We start from the raw sequence: 12,847 nt of genomic DNA on the forward strand, positions 1-12,847 counted from the left end.
GGACATGCCATGCTGTGGTTCTCAAGTATAAATGCAGCAAGAGGACAAGATAAACAGCTGAGGCTGGGAGAAAAAGTTTAGTCTCAATTAGGAATGATTTAAGAAATGGCCTAGTTCAGTCAGTGACATTATCACACTTTCAGTATACTGCTTATAATATACAGCAGATATAGAAAATAATGGTGTATTTGTATACATGTAGTTTAAGCCTTGGTAACAACCTACCATACCTGCAACTGCGTGCTGTCTACGTGCAAAAACAAGGGCAAATTTTTGGGATCCGTAACAGACTAAAAACAACTACATGTAGACTTACAGAAACTTTAACGACAAAAGAATATGAAAAAAATAGTTACTTCCAGCATATATTTTTACATGTCTAAGGCCACACCAATTTAATTTGTTGGTTCTCATGTTCAGATCTTTTCCCAAAAAAGAAGCAGTGAATTGCTCTGATGGTAAAGCCATTTCAGAGCCATTTTTGTAGTGTAACACTTGTATATACAATGTATGTAGCAAGACGTAAATGAGTTTATAGAAATGTTCTTGGTAATGATGAAAGGCCTCTTGTACAAATGTACATGGTAGTATGGTTTCAGAACAACATGACCCTGTTGGCTACCAGGATACCACCCCCAACATAGTAGCTGGACCAGGGAATGACACGTTGCTCAAATTTTACACTGTTTGATTAGGCCATACTAATAGAGTTTTCTGGTTGCTGGTATTGACAAAAGAGAAATTAGGAAATGCATTAGTATAACAGGGAGTTCAGCATCAAGGACATGTACTACATGTACCAAGAACCAAGGAAATGTATTGGCGTGAACCATCCAATCAACTCATAACAGATCAAAATCAGATGAGATGAAAGATATAAGCTCAGTAAGTCCGTGCCACCAGCAGTTCTTTATCTATTTATTAGTCTACCACTGAACCAGGAGCACCACACCTCAAATTCACCCACAGCTGACTGGAGAGAACTTGTTTCTCCTGACCAGAATTTTCGCCAGGAAAAGTCTTCAAGACTGCCTGTATTTCCAGCTTTCAAGGCTAAACTTAACGGTTAGTGTGGAGCCATGAAGTCCTTAGCAGTAGTTGTAGAAACAGTGTGTCATATGACATGTCGAGTGTTGTCTAATATCTCATTTTATTTCAAACTAATCAAAACAAAATCTACAGAATGTCTCATTCTAGGCACTACATGTACCTTAAGCTAAGCTATAACAGCAGGCCTAATATATCTGAGCTTGACACAGTAATTGTACCCATGGATAAACGAGTTACACTGGAGTAAAAACAACTTTGACCAGCACCAGAAGAGAATATGTACCCACAAACAGGACATTATTTATATTTTGCCAATCCTCTATCAGGTATAATATTAGCTGTATTTTCCTCTGCCTCTCTTCTTTTATCTTTACTTTCAAATTTAAAAGATGTTCAAGCAAGTATACATTATCACATCTTCCTCTCTCTGCTGCTAAAACGTCTAGAGAGTAGGAAAGCTATAAGGAGAAATACTAACAGTTGTGGTATAATGTAGATTATGGTGAGGTGACATTTCAAAACTGGGGCTTAGCTGGGCTGTTTGCATTGGCATCAGATTAACAATTCATCATCAAAAATACACACAAATACTGCTCATAATTATTTTTAAAAAATTTTGTGTGTTTTGTTGTCTTTTATATTCAATTTGTATGGTAGAGTAACTTTTTATTTCAAAAAGCTGCCCGGCTGGGCCCTGGGTTGGAAATTGTGAATAGCATTTATTTTAATAAATAGCCGTTCGAGACGTTTTGTTTATTATCTGCAGAATCTTTGTAGTACAGCTAACAAGGCCCAATACCTTCCAAGGCTAGCCTACATTGTAGCCTGCATGGAAAGTTGAAACAGGTCTCTGAGTCAGTCCTTGAGTGAGATGTATAGTATTACTTTTTAATTACTGTCAATATGGCCATTTTTATTTTATGTACATGAAACATGTATGACATTTAACAGTTCTCAATCCTATAATTAGTCTGCCTTATACAGAGCTGGATCAGAACTGTTTTTCTCACAACTATAATTTTTATAACAATCTAATGTGGCTTAGGTACAGGTACTAGACATCAGATATATCTGCACAGGTCCAGTTTTACCTGCACTAACCTGCACATACCCAGTACATGGACCAGTGCAGGTTAGGTGCAGGTAGACATCAGAAATACCTGCACAGCTCCAATTTTACCTGCACTAACCTGCATATACCCAGTACATGGACCAGTGCAGGTTAGGTGCAGGTAGACATCAGAAATACCTGCACAGCTCCAATTTTACCTGCACTAACCTGCATATACCCAGTACATGGACCAGTGCAGGTCAGGTGAAGATATGCCTCAGAAATACTTACACAGCTTCAATTTTACCTGCAATAACCTTCATATATTATGCAGATGGTAGTGTAAGCCCTGAAATAACACCTTGTTTATCTTTGCCAACAGAATCACAATGAAAAAGTATGTAACTAGTATGTAAGTAGTAAAAATGTGCCGTACACAGAAAGCACTACTGTTCAAGTCAAAAAGAAGACATGTTGGAGGCTATATATGCAGCTGGCAATGAAGTCGAACAAACAACCACAAATGAGCATTATTATATGACAGATAATAACGATATCCCCACCCCAGAGGTCGCTGATGTATATTCTGTATCTGATCTGATCCATGCTGAGAACTCCGCCATGTACAAAGCCTCAGGGGAAAATGCTGAATATGGTAACACTACGGAAAACAGTGAAGATGAAACACAAGTCAAGCAAGCAGTGACTATGAATTTCAACTCCAACAGAAAGGCTAACAAATCTCAGCGTAACACCACAGAAGATGAAGGTAATAATGAGAATTACAAAAATGACTTTTCTGACAGAGACATCGAACCATACATTGTTGAAAACACTGACGAAGAAACCAAAGTCATGCAAGCGGACAGTACAGTGACTGATTGATGGAGNCCTGTTGGCTACCAGGATCCCACCCCCAACATAGCAGCTGGACCAGGGAATGACACGTTGCTCAAATTTTACACTGTTTGATTAGGCCATACTAATAGAATTTTCTGGTTGTTGGTATTGAAAAAAGAGAAATGAGGAAATGCATTAGTATAACCGGGAGTTCAGCACCAAGGACAGGTACCAAAAACCAAGGAAATGTATTGGCGTGAACCATCCAATCAACTCATAACACATCAAAATCATATGAGATGAAAGATATAAGCTCAGTAAGTCCGTGCCACCAGCAGTTCTTAATCTATTTATTAGTCTACCACTGACCCGGGAGCACCACACCTCAAATTCACCCACAACTGACTGGAGAGAACTTGTTTCTCCTGATCAGACTTTTCGCCAGGAAAATTCTTCAAGACTGCCAGTATTTCCAGCTTTCAAGGCTAAACTTAACGGTTAGTGTGGAGTCATGAAGTCCTTAGCAGTAGTAGTAGAAACAGTGTGTCATGTGACATGTCGAGAGTTGTCTAATATCTCATTTTATTTCAAAGTAATCAAAACAAAATCTACAGAATGCCTCATTCTAGGCACTGCATGTACCTTAAGCTAAGCTATAACAGCAGGCCTAATATATCTGAGCTTGACACAGTAATTGTACCCATGAAAAAACGAGTTACACTGGAGTAAAAACAATTTTGACCAGCACCAGAAGAGAATATGTACCCACAAACAGGACATTATTTATATTTTGCCAATCCTCTATCAGGTATAATATCAGCTGTATTTTCCTCTGCCTCTTTTCTTTTATCTTTACATTCAATTTAAAAGATGTTCAAGCACGTATACATCATCACACCTTCCTCTCTCTGCTGCTAAAACGTCTAGAGAATAGGAAAGCTATAAGGAGAAATACTATTAGTTGTGGTATAATGTAGATTATGGTAAGGTGACATTTCAAAACTGGGGCTTAGCTGGGCTGTTTGCATTGGCATCAGATTAACAATTCATCATCAAAAATACACACAAATACTGCTCATAATTATTTTAAAAACATTTTGTGTGTTTTGTTGTCCTTTATATTCAATTTGTATGGAAGAGTAACGTTTTATTTCAAAAAGCTGCCTGGCTGGGCCCTGGGTTGGAAATTGTGAATAGCATTTATTTTAATAAATAGCCGTTCGAGACGTTTTGTTTATTATCTGCAGAATCTTTGTAGTACAGCTAACAAGGCCCAGTAGCTTCCAAGGCTAGCCTACATTGTAGCCTGCATGGAAAGTTGAAACAGGTCTCTGAGTCAGTCCTTGAGTGAGATGTATATAGTATTACTTTTTAGTTACTGTCAATATGGTCATTTTTACTTTATGTACATGAAACATGTATAACATTTAACAATTCTCAATCCTATAATTAGTCTGCCTTATACAGAGCTGGATCAGAACTGTTTTTCTCCCAACTATAATTTTTATAACAATCTAATGCGGCTTAGGTACAGGTACTAGACATCAGATATATCTGCACAGGTCCAGTTTTACCTGCACTAACCTGCATATACCCAGTACACGGCCCAGTGCAGGTTAGGTGCAGATATGCCTCAGAAATACTTACACAGCTTCAATTTTACCTGCACTAACCTTCATGTATTATGCAGATGGTAGTTTAAGCCCTGAAATAATACCTTGTTTATCTTTGCCAACACAATCACAATGAAAAAGTATGTAACTAGTATGTAAGTAGTAAAAATGTGCCGTACACAGAAAGCACTACTGTTCTAGTAAAAAAAGAAGACATGTTGGAGGCTATATATGTAGCTGACAATGAAGTCGAACATACAAGCACAAATGAGCATTATTATATGGCAAATAACAACGATATCCCCACCCCAGAGGTCGCTTATGTATATTCTGTATCTGATCTGATCCATGCTGAAAACTCCGCCATGTACACAGCCTCAGGGGAAAATGCTGAAAATGGTATCACTACTGAAAACAGTGAAGATGAAACACAAGTCAAGCAAGCAGTGACTATGAATTTCAACTCCAACAGAAAGGCTAACAAATCTCAGCGTAACACCACAGAAGATGAAGGTAATAATAAGACTTACAAAAATGACTTTTCTGACAGAGACATCGAACCATACATTGTTGAAAACACTGACGAAGAAACCAAAGTCATGCAAGCGGACAGTACAGTGACTGATGATGGAGACATGGAACCTTACGCTGTTGCAAACATGTCCGATCACATGGCCTATCTCAGCAGGACAAATAACATGGGCCAAAGGGCTTCAGATGACTCCAGGCTTGACACTACTGAACACAAGCTCCGCAATCCTGCAAACACAGACAGTAAAGCGACTGATGATGGTGACATCGAACCCTATGCTGTTACAAATTTGTCCGATCATGTAGCCTATCTCAGAGGTTCAACAAATGTTCAACAACAGGCTTTAGATGACTCTAGACCTGACACCACCGAACATGTTAAGAAGCTTTGCAATCTCCAAACGCAAGGGGACTTCTTCCAAATCCGATGTACAGACGAAACCCCCAACAGGCCAGTAAACTTTGTGGTAAGATGACAAACTTTCATGATAACACTGTTAAAGGCATCCAGTGCAATGTTTAATATTTTTTTAATGAAATATTACTTTTTTCTCTCCTGCCATTTGTAGTTGGAAGTTTTGATTTTATATTTTCAAGGCTGCAAGTTGCTGATATTTTTCAGCCTGGTAATTGCCGGTTAAAGTAGGGTGCTTCGAGCCCTAATGATGATATTTTAATGTCTCATCCATTCTTCTATTCTTTGTACCTTGATAATTTGTATTTATTATCAAACAGGCTGTTTTGAATACTGTTTGTTTGAAACTGAAACTGTTTTATTCACATTGATTGGCAGCCAATATGCATTGCTTCTTTTGATTTACTTTATTCTTTTGATTTACTTTTATATATCTACATTTCAGTATAAAGGCTTTGTTATTTAGGATTATATATATTTTGCTGTTAACTATATTGGTATGTATATCTATTATGACATCAATGATGATGATTATGCATTGTTTTTATTACTGTTAAGTTTCTACAGGTTCTGTTCAATTCTTCATTAATTGAATATTTTGTCAATTTTTTTTCTGATTCTTAATTTCCTGGTTACCTTTTTTATACGGGGCTACGGGTCGATCTTTCCGGCACTTGGGATTTGGCACTCCCAGCCCCGAGGACAGACAACACTTAAGCTCCTGTCTGGTATAACAGGAGCTTTCAGACTAATTTGCATCATCTTGTCTTGACTTGTCTGACTTTTGTTCCTTTTTTGACTTCCAAAAATTTGTCTTCCCTTTATTTGCATATCAATCAACAGGTTGTGTATATAAACCTGCTTTCCCCTCTGGTCTCTCAGTCACTGACGAAAGCTAGTGGATACTAGCTGAAACGTCTGACGTTTTCAAAATCATATCCAGTTGCTTGAGTAACTGTTTTTTGGCATATCGCATTACCTGGATGTCTAACCTTCATCGACGTTTCCTGGTTACCTATTTGCATTACTGTGCCTGTGCCATGCATAGTTTTATTTCTAAGAAAAATTGTTGGCTACAAAAAATAAAAAAAAAACTTAAGGCTGTTTTGCAGTGAATCGAAGTTGGTTTCTCATTGCTTTGGTGGTTGTCCTGCTTCTGGTGGGAGCAATCACCACAGGAGTCATCATACATGCTGGAGCCTATCACAACACCCCAGGCATGCAAACGGTAAGGTCAACATCTTTGTCTGGGCTCAATTTCAATTTTACACAAGGCCACATTTATTGGTTCACAGATTCACCTCTTCATTTTTCTCTGATTTGCAAAAAAAAAGATTTAACTCAAGTATGCAGCCTCATATTTTGCCCCCACAAGTCCTTCTCTTCCTATTTCTTACAGTTTTCCATGTAACAATGCAGTGGTTTGATAAAAAGTTTAAATTATTGTTTAGATATAAATCTAGCCTTTTGTGTTAACTTCATGGACCTCAGTGTTACATGTACAATGGTGGTAACTGGTGCAAGGCAGGAGTTGGAAAGGCTGGTCACCATAGTCATATAATTTGTGAATGTATTAAGATAAAAATAAACAGTCTGAGATGTGCTAGATGATCCCTATATGAAGGTTAGTAAAGCAGCTATGTCAGGGGTTGCAGCAGTGTGACCAGTACCTACATTGAAGTCCTCATGGTTTGCCATAGACGTTACTGTCCGGGCATAAAGAAGTACCTGGAAGTAACATACCACTGTGAAGGTGGGTACAAATATCTACTTCTCTTCTTTTGATAGCGATCTCTGACTTAAAGTTAAACATTATCAGGCAGGGCTCGAAATACTGGGTGCAAGTGCACCTTAGTGCACCCAAAATTGGAGCTGTGCACCCATTTTTTTTCTGTGGGTGCACTGGTGCGCCCAAACATTTTTGTAGGTATTTTTTAGGGTATCGGTCCGGAATTATAGTGTCGCGTGTTTATTCTATCTATCTGTCTATCGATTTATCTATTGATCTACCTATAGTAATAGTATCTATTATCATGTTATAGTTGGAAACATGGACCCATTAAGCATTTTACTCTATTTTACCCGCAGAAGTTAAAAAGAGCGTCACCTTTGGCGGAAAGGAAGAGGCCGCGGGCAGTTTCCTTCCGGAGTGAGTGGCCTGGCCGTGTCCTCAACTAACCAGATAATGTAAATACTGTACATAGCATCTGTCTTCTCTGTCATGACCAGTGGAAGAATTAGTTTTCACTGGATCAAGATGATGATTTTGTATTTGTAGTGGCATATCAGGCCATGAACAGGCAAGTACACATAATTTATGCTACATAACTACAGACATGTTTGTGAGCCATAAATTAGCCATAGATTTGGTATTCAGCACCAAGGACAGGAGAGAGAGAGTGACAGTCAAACAAGCCCAGGGACAGGTGTGTTTGCTTTTGTGTGGATGGTGTTCAGCACAAAGGACAGGGGAGAGAGTGACTGTCAGAGAAGTCCAGGGACAGATGTGTTTGCTTATGTGTGGATGGTATTTAGCACCAAGGACAGGAGAGAGAGTGACTGTTGGAGAAGCCCAGGGACAGGTGTGTTTGCTTTTGTGTGGATGGTGTTCAGCACCAAGGACAGGGGAGATAGGGACTGTCAGAGAAGCCCAGGGACAGGTGTGTTTGCTTCTGTGTGAATGGTGATCAGCACCAAGGACAGGGGAGAGAGTGACTGTCAGAGAAGCCCAGGGACAGGTAGTGATGCATACCTAAACCCAATTTTAGGTTCAGGTCCGGATTCAAGTCCAGAGGTTTAGGTTCAGTTCCGGACTTACAGGTGCGGACCTAAACCCATGGCATATACAAAATTGCATGTTGGCAACCTTGCAATGTTGTCTGGGTGAAACTTAACACATAACATGGAGGCCGGTACTTGACGATGCCCAATGGCAATGTTTTCTTCATTTTGCGGCAAAGATTTTGCAATCTACGGAAGGTTTTAGGTGGTTTGGAAAGAAAAGGGGTATGTGAAATGATCTTTTATGGTAATAAGTCCGGACTAGGTTCTTGAGTTTTAGGTTTTTTTGGACTTGAACCTAAACATTCTTACAAGTCCGGATCCAGGTCCAGTGAACCGGTATGCAGCACTAGGGACAGGTGTGTTTGCTGTCAGAGAAGCCCAGGGACAGGTGTGTTTGCTTATGTGTGGATGGTGTTCAGCACTAAGGACAGGAGAGACAGAGTGACTGTCAAGGAAGCCCAGGGACAGGTGTGTTTGCTAATGTGTGGATGGCGTTCAGCACTAAGGACAGGGGAGAGAGTGACTGTCAAAGAAGTCCAGGGACAGGTGTGTTTGCTGATGTGTGGATGGTAATCAGCACTAAGGACAGGGGAGAGAGTGACTGTCAAAGAAGTCCAGGGACAGGTGCGTTTGCTTATGTTTGGATGGTGATCAGCACCAAGGACAGGGGAGAGAGTGACTGTCAGAGAAGCCCAGGGACAGGTGTGTTTGCTGACGTGTAGATGGTGTTCAGCACTAAGGACAGGAGAGAGAGAGTGACTGTCAGAGAAGCCCAGGGACAGGTGTGTTTGCTTATGTTTGGATGGTGATCAGCACCAAGGACAGGGGAGAGAGTGACTGTCAGAGAAGCCCAGGGACAGGTGTGTTTGCTGACGTGTAGATGGTGTTCAGCACTAAGGACAGGAGAGAGAGAGAGTGACAGTCAAAGAAGCACAGGGACAGGTGTGTTTACTGATCTAAGGATTGTGTTCAGCACCAAGGACAGGAGAGAGAGTGACAGTCAGAGAAGCCCAGGGACAGGTGTGTTTGCTGATGTGTGGATGGTGATCAGCACCAAGGACAGGAGAGAGAGTGACTGTCAGAGAAGCCCAGGGACAGGTGTGTTTACTTATGTGTGGATGGTGTTCAGCACCAATGACAGGAGAGAGAGTGACAGTCAGAGAAGCCCAGGGACAGGTGTGTTGGCTGATGTGTGGATGGTGTTCAGCACCAAGGACAGGGGAGAGAGTGACAGTCAGAGAAGCCCAGGGATAGGTGTGTTTGCTGATGTGTGGATGGTGATCAGTACCAAGGACAGGAGAGAGAGTGTCTGTCAGAGAAGCCCAGGGACAGGTGTGTTTGCTGACGTGTAGATGGTGATCAGTACCAAGGACAGGAGAGAGAGTGACTGTCAGAGAAGCCCAGGGACAGGTGTGTTTGCTGATGTGTGGATGGTGATCAGCACCAAGGACAGGGGAGATAGTGACTGTCAGAGAAGCCCAGGGACAGGTGTGTTTGCTGATTTGTGGATGGGGATTAATACCAAGGACAGGGAAGAGAGTGACTGTTAGAGAAGACCAGGGACAGGTGTGTTTGCTGATGTGTGGATGGTAATCAGCACTAAGGACAGGGGAGAGAGTGACTGTCAAAGAAGTCCAGGGACAGGTGTGTTTGCTGATGTGTGGATGGTAATCAGCACTAAGGACAGGGGAGAGAGTGACTGTCAAAGAAGTCCAGGGACAGGTGTGTTTGCTTATGTGTGGATGGTGTTCAGCACTAAGGACAGGGGAGAGAGTGACTGTCAAAGAAGTCCAGGGACAGGTGTGTTTGCTGATGTGTGGATGGTAATCAGCACTAAGGACAGGGGAGAGAGTGACTGTCAAAGACGTCCAGGGACAGGTGTGTTTGCTTATGTTTGGATGGTGATCAGCACCAAGGACAGGGGAGAGAGTGACTGTCAGAGAAGCCCAGGGACAGGTGTGTTTGCTGACGTGTAGATGGTGTTCAGCACTAAGGACATGAGAGAGAGAGTGACAGTCAAAGAAGCCCAGGGACAGGTGTGTTTGCTGATGTGTGGATGGTGATCAGCACTAAGGACAGGAGAGACAGAGTGACTGTCAAAGAAGCCCAGGGACAGGTGTGTTTGCTTATGTTTGGATGGTGATCAGCACCAAGGACAGGAGAGAGAGTGACAGTCAGAGACAGGACAGGGACAGGTGTGTTTGTGATGTGTGGATGGTGTAATTACTGCATTGGCCTCTATACTGGGGTACTTCATTGTACATTTGTATATACGATTAAAGGCCCGTAATGGCTTAGTTCAGTCAGTGAAATAATGACACCTTCAAAATCTACTACTTACAACAGATGTAATAGAAACTAAAGGTGTATTTTTATACATTTTCAAAATATTTATAGAAGGTGACAGAAATACTACCATTGACTATATGTTGTTTGCTTCTCAGAATTTCATCTACTGTTAGTATCCATTTATTTCATCATAAGATAAATCTTTTCATTCATTATTAATAATTCGTTATCAATGAAAGTTCTAAGAGGACCCAGTAAATACAGAACAAAATGTGTATGTTGCATTCAGTGTGGTGGAATAAAAATGCTTATTGTTGAGTATGTTCCAGTTTCAGTTGAACTTCTTGCTTCTAAAGCTTCTAACTGACTTTTCTTAGGAGTATAGCTTCATTCATGTGACCAAGGTCACCAGACAACGGGCCCCATAGTCCCTGTATGGGTCTTGATATAGATGCTAATTCTAATTCTTTGCTAAGATAATATCTTTCCTATTTCAAATTCCCAAATTTCATTAATAGAGAAGTTTTTCCCATACATTTCTGGTTTTTATAAGTACCAAATGTCATCAATGACAATGAGTGCTGAAAAGAAATTTCAGTACAAGGAAGATATGTTGAAACCAAAGACCTAAGAAAACCTTGAAAACGTTTTATATATATTAAGGCTATGTTGATATGGATGACATCCTCTACAAACCCCAAACTGATCGAGTGCGCAAATAAAAAAAAAGTTGGCTTCATTATAAAATCTACATGGTCATGCAGGTTGAACAAATGACTTAACACACAGAGTATTATATATGGCCACTATGGCGAATGATAGAATCTTTATTTCCATTTCCTATAATTTTATTCTTTTCCTTTGGAATTGATTTCGGTATTTTAAGACATTAGTATCGTTCTCAATATCGTTTTTAATACTCGGCATATATTTGCTAATCTTGCAATTGCTTCGTACGATTTAAAGTAAAGTCTTTTTTTTTGGAAAGAGATTCAAGCGCTTGCAATGTCATCCATATAACCAAATCAACATGGCCTAAAACTAAAAAAAAGTTGCATAAACTTTTGAAAATCATTCTTGCTACAAACTTTGCAATAACCTAATACTTGTAGTGATTATAATAATTATGTAATTTTTTTATGTAAGTATGTAATTTTACTATTCATTCATTTTGCAATATGGTGTCTGCATAAACAAGTTTTCAAAGAAATAATTAAGAATCAAATTAAGCCTTTTTTTACATTGTAAAATATCAGCTCAGTGAGTTAGCGAAGAGCTATTGGACCAGGGAATATCCTTGAATGGTTACAGGCAGTGCTTATGATGAATAAAGATGATGTTAAAAGTTACGTCACACCATCAGCATTTCTTAATCTACTCATTAGTCTACCACACCTCACCCAGAGCTGACTGGACATATTTGTCCTGAGTGTAGAATTTTTCAGTAACTCTTAGAGGCCGTGTTTAGGTAAAGTCACCCAAACCGCGATTCGGGTAACTCACATTCCTCACATCTGGTCCACGTGCCACACAATCCTTTGAAACCATGTCCGATCACAATTCGCTTGAGCTACATCTATTGTTGTTTGATGAAAACACGAAAGGTAGTGTGTTATTAATGTCAGAGGTCAACGACCTGCTTGCTGGTGCCCCCCTCCCAGCGTATCTCGGCCGAATGCCGACGTGGTCCCGCCAGAGGCAGTGAAGCTCGCCCTAGAACGGACACATTATCCGACCATTACTACTCTTTAAGTTGCAGACACATAAAAGTTGGTATTGCATGTAAATAAAGAAATATCACCCCGTTCAGACGCAAATCGCGATGCGGGGAAACCGATTCGAAACCACCTCTAGAAGTGGTTTGAGATCGAGGCGCTTTCAATGTGATTTGGAGCGTTCAGATGGAGCCACTTAAAACCGGCTTCGGGGTAAACCACATGTGAAGCGCCTTGGGTGACTTCACTTACACACGGCCAGAGACTGAGCCGAGCCCTGTCCTGTTAAAGCCAGGTGGACACTGACAGTAAAGGTATTCTTAAGGTAAGTGCTGATGCATACATTTCTAATGTGCCCCAGGTCTAGAATTTTTACTGCAGATTTAGAGGGAATCTACAATGCTAACAGACCTTTTCTGCACAAAAACACCTATTTTTGTGTCAATAATAAATCTTAAACCGTGTAGTCTAAAAAATATGACACACATTAGTGGTGTACAGTTAAATTTCAATGCACATTGGCACTGTGAAATAAAGCAACATGAAAATTTACTGATTT

This window comes from Branchiostoma belcheri, unplaced genomic scaffold (genome assembly GCF_001625305.1).
Source record: "Branchiostoma belcheri isolate BF01 breed outbred unplaced genomic scaffold, Haploidv18h27 scaffold354, whole genome shotgun sequence".
NCBI lineage: Eukaryota > Metazoa > Chordata > Leptocardii > Amphioxiformes > Branchiostomatidae > Branchiostoma > Branchiostoma belcheri.